Source organism: Podarcis muralis, chromosome 10 (assembly GCF_964188315.1).
Source record: "Podarcis muralis chromosome 10, rPodMur119.hap1.1, whole genome shotgun sequence".
Classification (NCBI taxonomy): Eukaryota; Metazoa; Chordata; class Lepidosauria; order Squamata; family Lacertidae; genus Podarcis; species Podarcis muralis.
In genome coordinates, this window is record NC_135664.1 from 48,432,649 (window position 1) to 48,444,699 (window position 12,051).

The window sequence follows — 12,051 nt, forward strand, 5'->3', positions numbered from 1 at the left end:
GTTAAAGTAGCTTCAAGTTAAGTATTTTTGGGTTGTGCTCTGCAGTGACCTGGAAGTAATGGAGCGCGTTACTTCCGGGTTTCACTGCTTGTGCATGCGCAGATGCTCAAAATGATGTCACGTGCATGCGCGGAAGCGGCGAAATGCGACCTGCGTACACGCAGACGCACAGACGCGTCTTACGTTTACTTCAGGATGCGAACGGGGCTCCGGAATGGATCCCGTTTGTATCCAGAGGTACCACTGTACAGTCATTTGCCAAAGGGAAGAAGAGGCTAGTAAATTAAAAAATGCCTGGGCAAACAGGAAGCTGTTTTAAATTGTTTTTAATATTGTTTTTAATGCTGTAACCTGCCCTGGGACTGTAGGGCAGGCGTGTACCTAGGTAGGCCCCCACCAAGGGCCCAGGCCCAGGGGTGTGTGCGCACAAAAATCACAAAGAAAGACAGAGAGCTAGCTGCCGATTGCCAAGGGCACAAGGGATGGCAGGGGAGGGGTGCTGATGCACCTCTTTGCCAAGGGCACAAGAGAGCCTTGATGTCAGAAACTGGCAGGATATCAGAGAGGGGGGAAAGGAGGAAGAGGATTCCAGCAAGGGGTGTAGCTGGGACTGGGACACACTGGGGCAAGCTGGGGGAGGAGAGGTTGGTGTAAGAAGAACTCACTGAGTGACAGAGGGTGGTGAGGGGATGGGGATCAATGCACAGGAACCAGAGCGGCAGGACCCATCACGAAAGCCAGAGGGGCTCCTGTCTCCATGAACACGGCGGGCTCTGGGGTATAGGGAGTAACAGGGGGATGCTCTAGGAGGCTGAGTCAGGCAAAAGGCATGTGATTCCTCAGCTGGAGGAGGCTTGGAACAGGTGAGGGTTGGCTCAGCTGCTGCAATCAGCATGCAGAGTACAAAAGGGAAGCAGAGCTGAGGTGCTGTGTCTGCTCAACTGCCCAGGTTGGTGGACCTTGGGTTGGCTGCTTCTGGAGCTCTCTGCAGGACTGTGATTTGGTTTGGACTTTGGACATAAGGCTTAACCCTGAACTGGGGACCAGATATACTGACTTGCTGCCAGGTAGGCCAGGGGTTCAGGACACTCTGCTTTAGGGTGAAGGTTGGGTAGTCTATACATCAATAAATATACAGTGGTACCTTGGTTCTCGAACGGCTTAGTTGTTGAACAAATCGGCTACTGAGCACCGAAAACCCGGAAGTAAGTGTTCTGGTTGTTAAACGTTTTTTTGAAATGGAATGTCTTCCATGGCTTCCAACTGGCTGCAGGAAGCTCCTGCACGCCTTGCATTCGAAGCCACGCCTTGGTTTTCGAATGGTTTCGGGAGTTGAACGGACTTCCAGAATGGATTAAGTTCAAGAACCAAGGTACCACTGTACAGTGGTACCTCGGGTTACATACGCTTCAGGTTACATACGCTTCAGGTTACAGACTCCGCTAACCCAGAAATAGTGCTTCAGGTTAAGAACTTTGCTGAGCGGCGGCGGCAGCAGCAGCAGCAGGAGGCCCCATTAGCTAAAGTGGTGCTTCAGGTTAAGAACAGTTTCAGGTTAAGTATGGACCTCCGGAACGAATTAAGTACTTAACCTGAGGTATCACTGTATAATGATAATAATTGCCAGGGGTGGGGGAACTTTTTCAGTCTCAGGGCCACATTCTTTTCTGGTTGGTCTTCCAGGGGCCAGAAATGGATGCAGTCACAGACTGAAGGGGGCTGAGGAATACCATACCATACCCTCCAACATTTTTCTGATGAAAATAGGGACGTCCCATCTCATAATGATAATTTTACTGTTTATACCCCACACATCTTACTGGGTTGCCCTATCCACTCTGGGCACCTTCCAACATATATAAAAACATAACAAAACATTAACTATTTTTTCAAAAACCCTTCCCTATACAAGGTTGCCTTCAGATGGCCCGGGGGTCAGATAACTCCACGCTCTCCAACATTTCTCCAATGAAAATAGGGACGTCCTAAGGAGAAGCAGGACATTCCAGGTTCAAATTAGAAACCGGGTTGGCTTTTCTAAATCAGGGATGTCCCTGTTAATAATAATAATAATAATAATAATAATAATAATAATAATAATAATAATAGTAGTAGTAGTAGTAATTTATTTATACCCCGCCCATCTGGCTGGGTTTCCCCAGCCACTCTGGGCGGCTTCCAACAAAACACTAAAATACAATAACCTGCCTTTAGATGTCTTCTTAAAGTTTGATAGTTATTTTTCTCTTTGACATCTGGTGGGAGGGTGTTCCACAGGGCGGGCGCCACTACCAAGAAGGCCCTCTGCCTGGTTCCCTGTAACTTGGCTTCTCACAGCAAGGGAACCGCCAGAAGGCCCTCGGTGCTGGACCTGAGTGTCCGGGCAGAACGATGGAGGTGGAGATGCTCCTTCAGGTATAGAGACACTTGGAGGCTCTGGAATACATGTACTTTTTACCTTTCAACTGTACGCTAATTTCAACACATACACACAGTCCTCTATCCTCTATACAGGAAAGCAGGAGTAACCCCATCCACATTTATAGCAATTGCTTCACTCAAAGAATCCTGGGAACTGGAGTTTATTTCTCACAGAGCTATAATTCCCAGGGCTCTTAAGGAAGTACAGGTCCCGTAATTCGGGAGGTGGTGGTGGGGAAGGGAGCATTGCTTTTGGCAATATCAGTAATGTATTTTGGCACAGGAGATGTTTAAGCATTTGTGTTTGTAATTCTTATGTTACGTTTGGAATAGAAGTGCTTGTTGTAAACTGCGTTGAGGGCCCCAGCTGAGCCATAAGGAGGGGTCATAAATCTGGGAAATAAATAGAGAGAAATAAATATAAATGCAAATCCAGCTTCCAGAAAGTCTCTGTAGTATGGGAGATGTCACATTAAAATAGCAAAGAAATAGAAAAGGGACTGGCAAGGCAATCCGACACATGTCTACTCAAAAGTAAGATCCAGGCAAGTGTGTTTAAATTGCAATCCTAAATATACTTAATACTTATATATTAATGTTTTCTGACATTTTCACCCCAGCTTTCTTCAGTCATGGCATGGCTTATGTGTGGCTCTCCTTTCAGAAGGACTCACTTCAGAGTGAACAGGCATAGGATTGTGCTGTTTAGGCTTGTACAGGGGTGGGGGACCTGTGGCCCTCCTGATGCTGTTGGAGTCAGGCCCCCATCACACTGAGCTAGCATGGCTAATGGCCAGGGATGGTGGGAGCTGTGGTCCAAAAACATTGAGAAGTCTGCAGGTTCCCCATCTCTGCCCTACTGCATAATGAAATGGCTGCTCCCCCAAGGATGCCCCTTTTGGACATTTGAAGTATTCACATGCTGCCTATAACAAAATGTGGCATTTAGGCACATAAAGGTAACTCAAGGACTGTCTCCCCCAACCCCATGAACCCACTCAAGCCCTGCAGCCACCATCTGAAGCCCTTCTTTGAGTGCCCATTCTATGGGTGGTTTGGAGGGAGGCAACATGAGAACATCCTTTTCAATGATGGCCTGGTGCCATTTTCATGCCATTTTAAGCAACGGCGTTTCTCTTTTCTGGGTGTTTGGGTCCTAACATGAGGGGCGTCATTGTGGCCTCTTTTAGTTGGGCAGTAACTGTAGTCCTGCAGCTAAGCCACAGCTTGGTTTTCAGCCCTTCATTTGTGTTGCTGTGTTTTAAAGTTTTTATCGCTGGTTTTAATTGCTTTCAATGTACGTCGCTTTGAGTTACTTCGTCGAAAAAGCAACTACGCATGTTCGCAATAATAATAACTCCTGAGCAAATTGCTTCTGTTTGACGAAGCTCTATTTGCCATTGGAAAGGTTTTAAACGGCCTTGTTATTATGCATAAAAACCGCACTAAGAGGAGGAAGAGTTGATTGAGTGTGGCGGGGGGAGAGGAATGATGCTGAGGGTGGGGATGGTGTGTGGGAGGGTGTCTAGTCTTGCACAGGTGAAACAAGTATCCTGTTTCTGCCCAGAGTCCACTCCTGGCTCATGTTTCCTCATTAACTGGGAGCACTGTTCAGTTGCAGGCAGTGCTGGATTTATGGATAGGCTAAGTAGGCTGAAGCTTAGGGCCTCTAAATCTAGGGGGTCTTACCAGCCAGCCTGCTCCCCAGTGGGCAGTCTCCCCCCCTCCCAAAATTGCAAACCCAAGACTTCATGCGAGGCCAGGGCAACTCGGGCCTCTAAGTCTAGGGGGCCTCGCCAGCCTGCCCTCTCCCCAGTACTGCAGTCTCCCCTCTCCCAAAATTGTAAACCCAAGTCTTCATGCAAAGGCAAGGCAACTCAGACCCAGCAACTATGAGACTTAGGGCTAGCCAGTGGGGCCCAATTTAAAGCAATGGGGCACAACTTGAATTTTTTTTTGGTAGGGCCCCAGTTCACAGCCAAAGTCTGCAAAATCTTATGGATATAAATAAAATCCATCTAGATTGCCCTGGTGTGGGGGACCCCTTAGGAGCGGCACGCGGGGCCCAGTTTGGCTAATTTGCTCGAATTGCCTTAAGGTCAGCCCTGATAAGACTGTGCAGGGGATGGACTGACAATCCCTGCACCTTTTAGGTCCCTGGTGTCACTATTCAGAGTAGAGACTCAAGGACTTGTTATGGAAATAAAGGGGGGCACTTATTGGAAATCAGTTTTGTCACCTCTCCCCCCAAACCCTGAGACAATGAGCCCAGCCACCTTTTATTCACAGTCGCATAAGCACTGCACTACAGCATGGCCATAAACTTGTACGTTCAATTGCTGAAATATACACCCAATATGTAGCAATGGAGATTTATGTTACTGCTTTATGAATGAACACTGTGTTTTATAAATGGACTCTGTATTTTGTGAATTACGTAAGAGCCACCAATAGGGAGCTCTAGAATCTGAAAGCTAACCAATTGGGTACTACCAAACAGCAGGTAACCAGAAGGGAACGCTTCAGCACAGCCTTTGCACTGTTGACTGAACACCCCCTGCTGTGCAGATAATGGAGAAAGCTCATGGATTGTATCTCTTCTGGCATCCTTGCCAACTCTATTACGCTGGTGTAAACCCTGGTGAACCAGAAACACAGAATAGCAGCAAATAAAATCCGCTCATACGTCAGCAACTGATAAGACTTGTCAACCAGTTCTTCCAAAGTCTTCCTAAATCATAAAGCTCCAAAATACAGGCCAAAAGAGAGCAGGTCTGGGAAGAGCGAGGCATACAATGGGCACCACCAGTGAAAAGGCCCTGCTCCGTGTAACTCCTGCCCTGTCATTTGATAGGGTGCCTACTTGCCCTCCTTCTTGACATGGAATGCTCTCTGTTGGAGTCTCCAGGTCCAGTACAAAGACCATAAGAAGGGAGATCAGGGACCTTGAAGTTCCCAACAGCTGTTAAGCAAGCAAGCAAGGACACAGGTCACCTTTGTCACAGTCAGGACGCCCATGTCCTGGCCAGGCCTGCACCTCTTGTTTTTGTACAATCTTGTTTGTCCTCAGTAACCAAAATTATATTATCAACATATACAAGCAGAAAAGTTGTTTTCCTTCATTTTCAAGGAAACGTACAAAACAAAGTGGCACTGATAAAGAAAAGTTCCAGGGTGGCAACAGAAAGCAAACTAAAAATGCTTTTGCAGTTCATCAGAACTATCCAGTAATATCAATTTATAGGAAAACTGGTGCTATTAACAGTAATTCTTCTAGATGGTTAATTGGTTCGGCAACTTCCAACTTTACAATTCTATGATCAGCCTATGCCAACTTGGCCAAAGGCCAGGGATAACTGGAGCTGCAGTCCAGCAATATCTGTAATATAAATCATGGGTGTGGAGACACAGATGATGATGCTATAATGTCACGCAGAAACATCATGTTCTTAAAACATCTAGTCTGGGCTTTAATTTGTTAAGCTGTGTCATGAGCCATGTCAAGTCACTGCAGCATGAGTCACACTGAGGTTCACAAGCAAACCCACATGAATCTCACAGGGTGGCGTTGGCCAAGTCATTAGCTGTCAGCCTCTCCAACTCTGCAAGGTTGTTGTGAAGCCAAACCCCTGCTCTGAACCGTTACAAAAGTGATAAAGAAGGAACAGGAAGAGGTTTTACCCTAGGATTATCCCAGGAGGAAAGAAAGAATAAAAGAGGAGAGGAGGGAGAGAATGAATTGCAGTCAGATCACTGTAAAACAGAGGCACTAAAAGTGAGTCTGAGCAGCTGGAAGGGCGATAGAAAATACCAGTGGAATTCCAGACACTTGGGATAGGATCCCACCTACTCTCCCCGCAAATCCCCTTTAATTCTCCAGATCATTTTCATAGGCCCTTGGAGGACTGGCATTTCAAATATCTGCTTCCTCTCTTGCGGGAGACTCAGTGGTAGCAGTAGAATATAAGCCAGTAGGCACTTTGGGGTCCATTTGTTCTCACTTCTCCACGGTTTCTGTTCAACAAGCTGAAGTGTGTTTGTGTTTGTGACTTCTGTAAAGCGTGAACTGCACAGCTGCATTGAAAATCAATGCTGGGAGCTGAAAAAATAGAGGCAGAGAGAGGGAAAGAAGGAATGGATAAATCTTAGAAAGCAAGGGCAGGACAGCAAACTTAAGAAAGAAGCAGCTTTATTTAAAATAAAACAAATACAGCTCAATTGGTTAAAGCTTGGTGCTGATAACGCCAGGGTTGCAGGTTCAATCCCCGTATGGGACAGCTGCATATCCCTGCATTGCAGGGGGTTAGACTAGATGACCCTCAAGGTCCCTTCCAACACTACAATCCTATGACTCTATGAAATAAAAACCTCTCACAAATACATAAAAACTGCCTCACGTTCAGTTTTTGTTCAAGAACATCCAAGATCCTTTTTACGCATGCTGCTACGCAGCCAGATATACACGTAATTATAATGATGCCTAACTTTACATTTCTTTCTGTTGAGTTTAGTTTTGCCAGTTTCGGCCCCATTGTCCATTCTGCCAGGCAATTTTGAAGGACAAGGATTCCTTCCACCCCCTTCACCTAAGGGCTTGTCCACATTTGAGCACTATTTAGCTGCTAACCCACTCACCCCTTCAAATTAGACCAGAGTAGTCCACTCCCGCATGTATTTGAAATTGTAAATGAGGAGCAGCTTTGGTCTCTTCCATTCATACCAGGAGGCGTTCCCTTTTGCGGCTGTCCTTGCCTTCTGATTGGTCAGTTCGATTTTGCCAATGAAGCACCAACAGGGCATTCATGCAGCTCGCTGTGTGTGCACCTTGCTTTCTGAAACTATTTCCCTGCCCGAGAAGTGCACACAGTCCAGCAACTGTAAATTTGCTTGTGCAGTTTTCTGGTTTTGTGAGGGATCAAAAGAATTTACATATATGTGGCTAAGATCCTGCCCTGCCCTTACTAGCATGCTGGAAAAGAAATAAAGCCATTATAAATTCTCAGCGCACACTTTTTTTACATCACTGCCCAATATATCTGATGTGGAATTTTAAAAAATGTGGTTTGCTTCTATCAAGAAAGCAGCCACTGCCACAAGAACAGTTACTCAACCTGCCTACCCATTATCATTTTTATTATATATATTTTTAAGTAAAGGTACCCCTGCCCGTACGGGCCAGTCTTGACAGACTCTAGGGTTGTGCGCCCATCTCACTCAAGAGGCCGGGGGCCAGCGCTGTCCGGAGACACTTCCGGGTCATGTGGCCAGCGTGACATCGCTGCTCTGGCGAGCCAGAGCCGCACCCGGAACGCCGTTTACCTTCCCGTTAGTAAGCGGTCCCTATTTATCTACTTGCACCCGGGGGTGCTTTTGAACTGCTAGGTTGGCAGGTGCTGGGACCGAACAACGGGAGCGCACCCCGCCGCGGGGATTCGAACCACCGACCTTTCGATCGGCAAGCCCTAGGCGCTGAGGCTTTTACCCACAGCGCCACCCGCGTCCCTTAATGAAGGCATTTAAGCATGCCTTTCCCTGCCCAGAGTTACATATGTACTGGTTGGCAGCCAGCGTGAGCGAGGGGCTCATATGATGGCTGGATCGGTGACTGACACTTTCGTCCCAGGTTTAGATCTGAGCAGAAGATTGCATGTTCCTGTAGAGGAGAAGCATCATCTCTTTTATCTGTGTGTCGAAAAAACACAAGCACAGAGAATGAACGTGGCAGAGGAGGGCAGATGCGAAGATCACAAGCAAGAGGACGACAAAAGAGACCGAGGGCCGGAGAATTTTGGAGAGTTACTTTATCTTAAGTGCTTTGGCTCTCCACGCTGCTTGTGTATTTTTGGCCTGCGGAAGCGGAGAAGTCAGGGAGCTAAAAATAGGCACTTTTCTGCCCCAAAGTGACTGTCCATAATCCATCTAGGGTTGGTTTTTTTTGCGTGGGTGCTGGGGGCAGGGTGTGGTGTGGAGGGGAGCAAGCCTGGTCTCCGCCCTGAGCTGTCTGGTTTTGCCTTTGTTTGTGTCCCAGCTCTTGCGAGGACAGGAAAAGGCCTGGAGGCTGCGGAACAATGGCTCATTCTGCTGGAGTCAATGCCTGGTGCTCAGCGATAGGGAAGCGGGCAAGTGGCCAGCCTGCTGGCATTGGGACTCACCCCCCCTCCAGTCTCCAACTGTATGGAAGGGTGAAAGGAAGAATAGTTATTGATGCCTTGCACAATGCCGCTACCCCCCTTGCAAACCAGACAGCATCCTTTTCTCTTAACTGGCCAGTATGATGTGGAAGGGGAGAGAACAGACTCCTTTGCAAGACAGTGAGAGCCTGTACAGAGGTCAGGATTGACTTCTTATAGAGCACAGAAAATGGGCATAAGAAGCAACCCAAGAAGACCAAGAGCTGTGGCTCCTGGGCTAAGTGGCGGTTAGAGAAGAACTAGAGGTGGAAGGGGTAGCAGAAAATAAAGTTCATGCACTGGTTGTAAACATTTGGGGGAAGTGTACATGACCTCTCCAGAACTAGAACTCAGAGCTCCAGCATTGGCACAAGAGATGCAATATTTAAAATAGTGGGGTTTCTGAGCATATACAGAGAGTCGGTTGCTACTGGGGAGCAACAGCAAACATTTGGGGTGATGAGGCAGAGCATCTAGGATGGTGAAACTTATGAAGATTTGAGACCCGGCACCTCAGGTTTAGAAATGAAAGCAAGAAAGTAAGAAGGAGCACATGAGGTCGAAGGAGAGGCCTGGGATATTTTGTGTGTTGTGCAGAAATGATTAGAAGGCCTACTCAAGTCACTTGTGGATCCTCTATTGCTGCTGCTTTGAAGTGTGTGAGAAATGACTCTGAGAAGCTCCAGATAGGAGCAAAGGACAGATTCCTTCCTGGGGTGAATGTGTTGCAAACTGGGGGAAACTGAGCATCTCCTATTGATAATACTTGAAACTGTTATAGGAAAAAACTGCTTCTTTTCCCTTATGGGGTATCCAAGAGCCCATATAGAGTCCTTAAGTGGGTTCCCTATTGGTAGGAGAAAATAACAGAGGCCAACCAGAGAATATTGAGAAGCAAAGCAGCTAGTAAGCCTGATCTTTATTCAGCTGTTGCAATAGGGTCCTCACTCATCACATGCAGGAGGGAGGAGGAACCTAGAACAATGGTGTGCAAGCCCTTATATAGACTTTTGAAACTGCCCACCCTGTAGCTCAAGACCACCCCAAAAAACATCATACATACATCACAGAAGGAGGCGGTCTACAGCAGAAATCCTGTTTGCCAGGATATCTGTTAATGGTCACCGATTGCTTTACCTGGGCAGGCTGGCCATTCTTTTGTGATGGTAAATACTTTTACTTCTTGAATCCAGGTCACAGGTTCATCCTATTCATACACAATTATGCCCTTAAGACAGGATTTGTAAGCAAAATGACAAAGGGAAGGCTTTCCCCATTTTCTGCCTCCTTGCAGAGAAATAGGTAAAGGTAAAGGTACCCCTGCCCGTACGGGCCAGTCTTGACAGACTCTGGGGTTGTGCGCCCATCTCACTTAAGAGGCCAGGGGCCAGTGCTGTCCGCAGACACTTCCGGGTCACGTGGCCAGCATGACAAAGCTGCATCTGGCGAGCCAGCGCAGCACATGGAAACGCTGTTTATCTTCCCGCCAGTAAGCAGTCCCTATTTATCTACTTGCACCCGGGGGTGCTTTCGAACCACTAGGTTGGCAGGCACTGGGACTGAGCAGCGGGAGCGCACCCCTCCACAGGGATTCGAACCGCCGACCTTTCAATCGGCAAGCCCTAGGCACTGAGGCTTTTACCCACAGCGCCACCTGCGTCCCTTGCAGAGAAATATATTGAGGTCAATTGGGGAGAGACAAAATAGTTTCAGGATTGCTCTCCTATACTATTTCAGACATGTGGTTTATATACTTATGTATGTGTTTGCCTTGTACATTTATGAATGTTTGTTTGACATTTGGGACCTTTGGATTCTTGTAACAAAACAAAGAGACAGGCTAAGACTAGCTGCCATTGAAACCCTGGGGAGCTACTGCTAGTCAATGTGCGAACAGTATTGAGGTAGATGTGTCAATAGTCTGACTCAGCCTAAGACATCTTTCAATTTTCCTATGGTTAAACTCTTGTCTGCTCAAAAGGGTGAGACGATCTCTCTTTCCAGAATCTGAGTCTTCGCCTAAGCCTAAGCCCAGTTTGTGGGAAAATCTGTTTACAAAGTCTATTTCTTTCATGCCTTTTTTAGAAGGCTTTACTGGAATGTCCCAAGCTTGGTCAACGACCGTTCGGAGCAGAGAGGATTTCTGCCACCCGACATTTATGGTCTTGACAGGATGACTCGCCGGCCAGTGACCACCACAGAGAGCAGGCAGGGGAGGAGGGAGGGAATGAGGCTTGTTAGACTTTGTGCCGGGGGACCTGTTTCCAACCCTTCGCTCAAGGTCTCCGATGGGTAAGGCCGAATTCCTGCCAGAAAAAAAACCCTTGTTTACTCAACTGGGAGCTGACACATTCAAGGTCTTTGCTGAGTCCATTTTCCCACACGCAGCTTGTTAGCTGCATTCCTGGGCTGAGGGGGGACTCACAGCAGAGTCCAAGAATGTGAGGGGGCTTCTGTCAGGCACCCGGAGGCATTCCATAGCCGTTCTACACCAGACGGCTGACATGGCAAGCATGTGACACTCAGGCAGAGCTGTGGGGGCTGATTTGCAGGAACTCTTGTGTAGCCAACATGTGATACACTGTTATTGGGCAATGGTAACCTCGGTCTTTTTGCTCTCTGTTGTGTCATGGGAAGGCCCAGCCTCTACTGCTCCAGTCTTGGCCAAGCCATTCCCATGATGCTTCTAAAACTCCCAGTTCTCCTTCCCTGCAAGTTTACCCTTTAGGCTAATCTGACCATTTCTCTCTCTCCATTTCTCATTTCCCCGATCTTAAATTCCATTCTCCACATTTCCACATCAGTTTTTCTTTTCTTTTAAAGTCATCATGAAATTTCACCAGTGTGAATTTATCCCAAGAGGCAAAAGTTGCTTTGCAATTTTTCCTAATATACAAATTTTTGACAAAACAATGCTCCCTAACACAATGCATTTGTTGTACAGTGGTACCTCGGGTTAAGTACTTAATTCGTTCCAGAGGGCTGTACTTAACTGAAGCACCACTTTAGTTAATGGGGCCTCCTGCTGCCGCTGCTCTGCTGCTGCACGATTTCTGTTCTCATCCTGAAGCAAAGTTCTTAACCTGAAGCACTATTTCTGGGTTAGCGGAGTCTGTAACCTGAAGCGTATGTAACCTGAAGAGTATGTAACCCGAGGTACCACTGTATTTCATTTTCATGAATATATGCATTTTTGCACATACTACTTGGTTGGAGAACTATATTGCAAAATTCAAAAAAGTGAAAAATTCAAAGGCCAATTTCAGTTTGCAAATTGTTTTGGAAAGAGCAAATTAGCTCTTTCCAAACTGAATAGAATTTATCCCCTATCTCTACATGCTGGGCAATGAACATTTTCATGTAGATTCGTGGTTTTCTTAGTCAAATGCAAAGGAGCAGTGGGTCTATTTTTAATATATATATTTCCTAATCTTATACCTTGTACTCTCCATGAAGTATT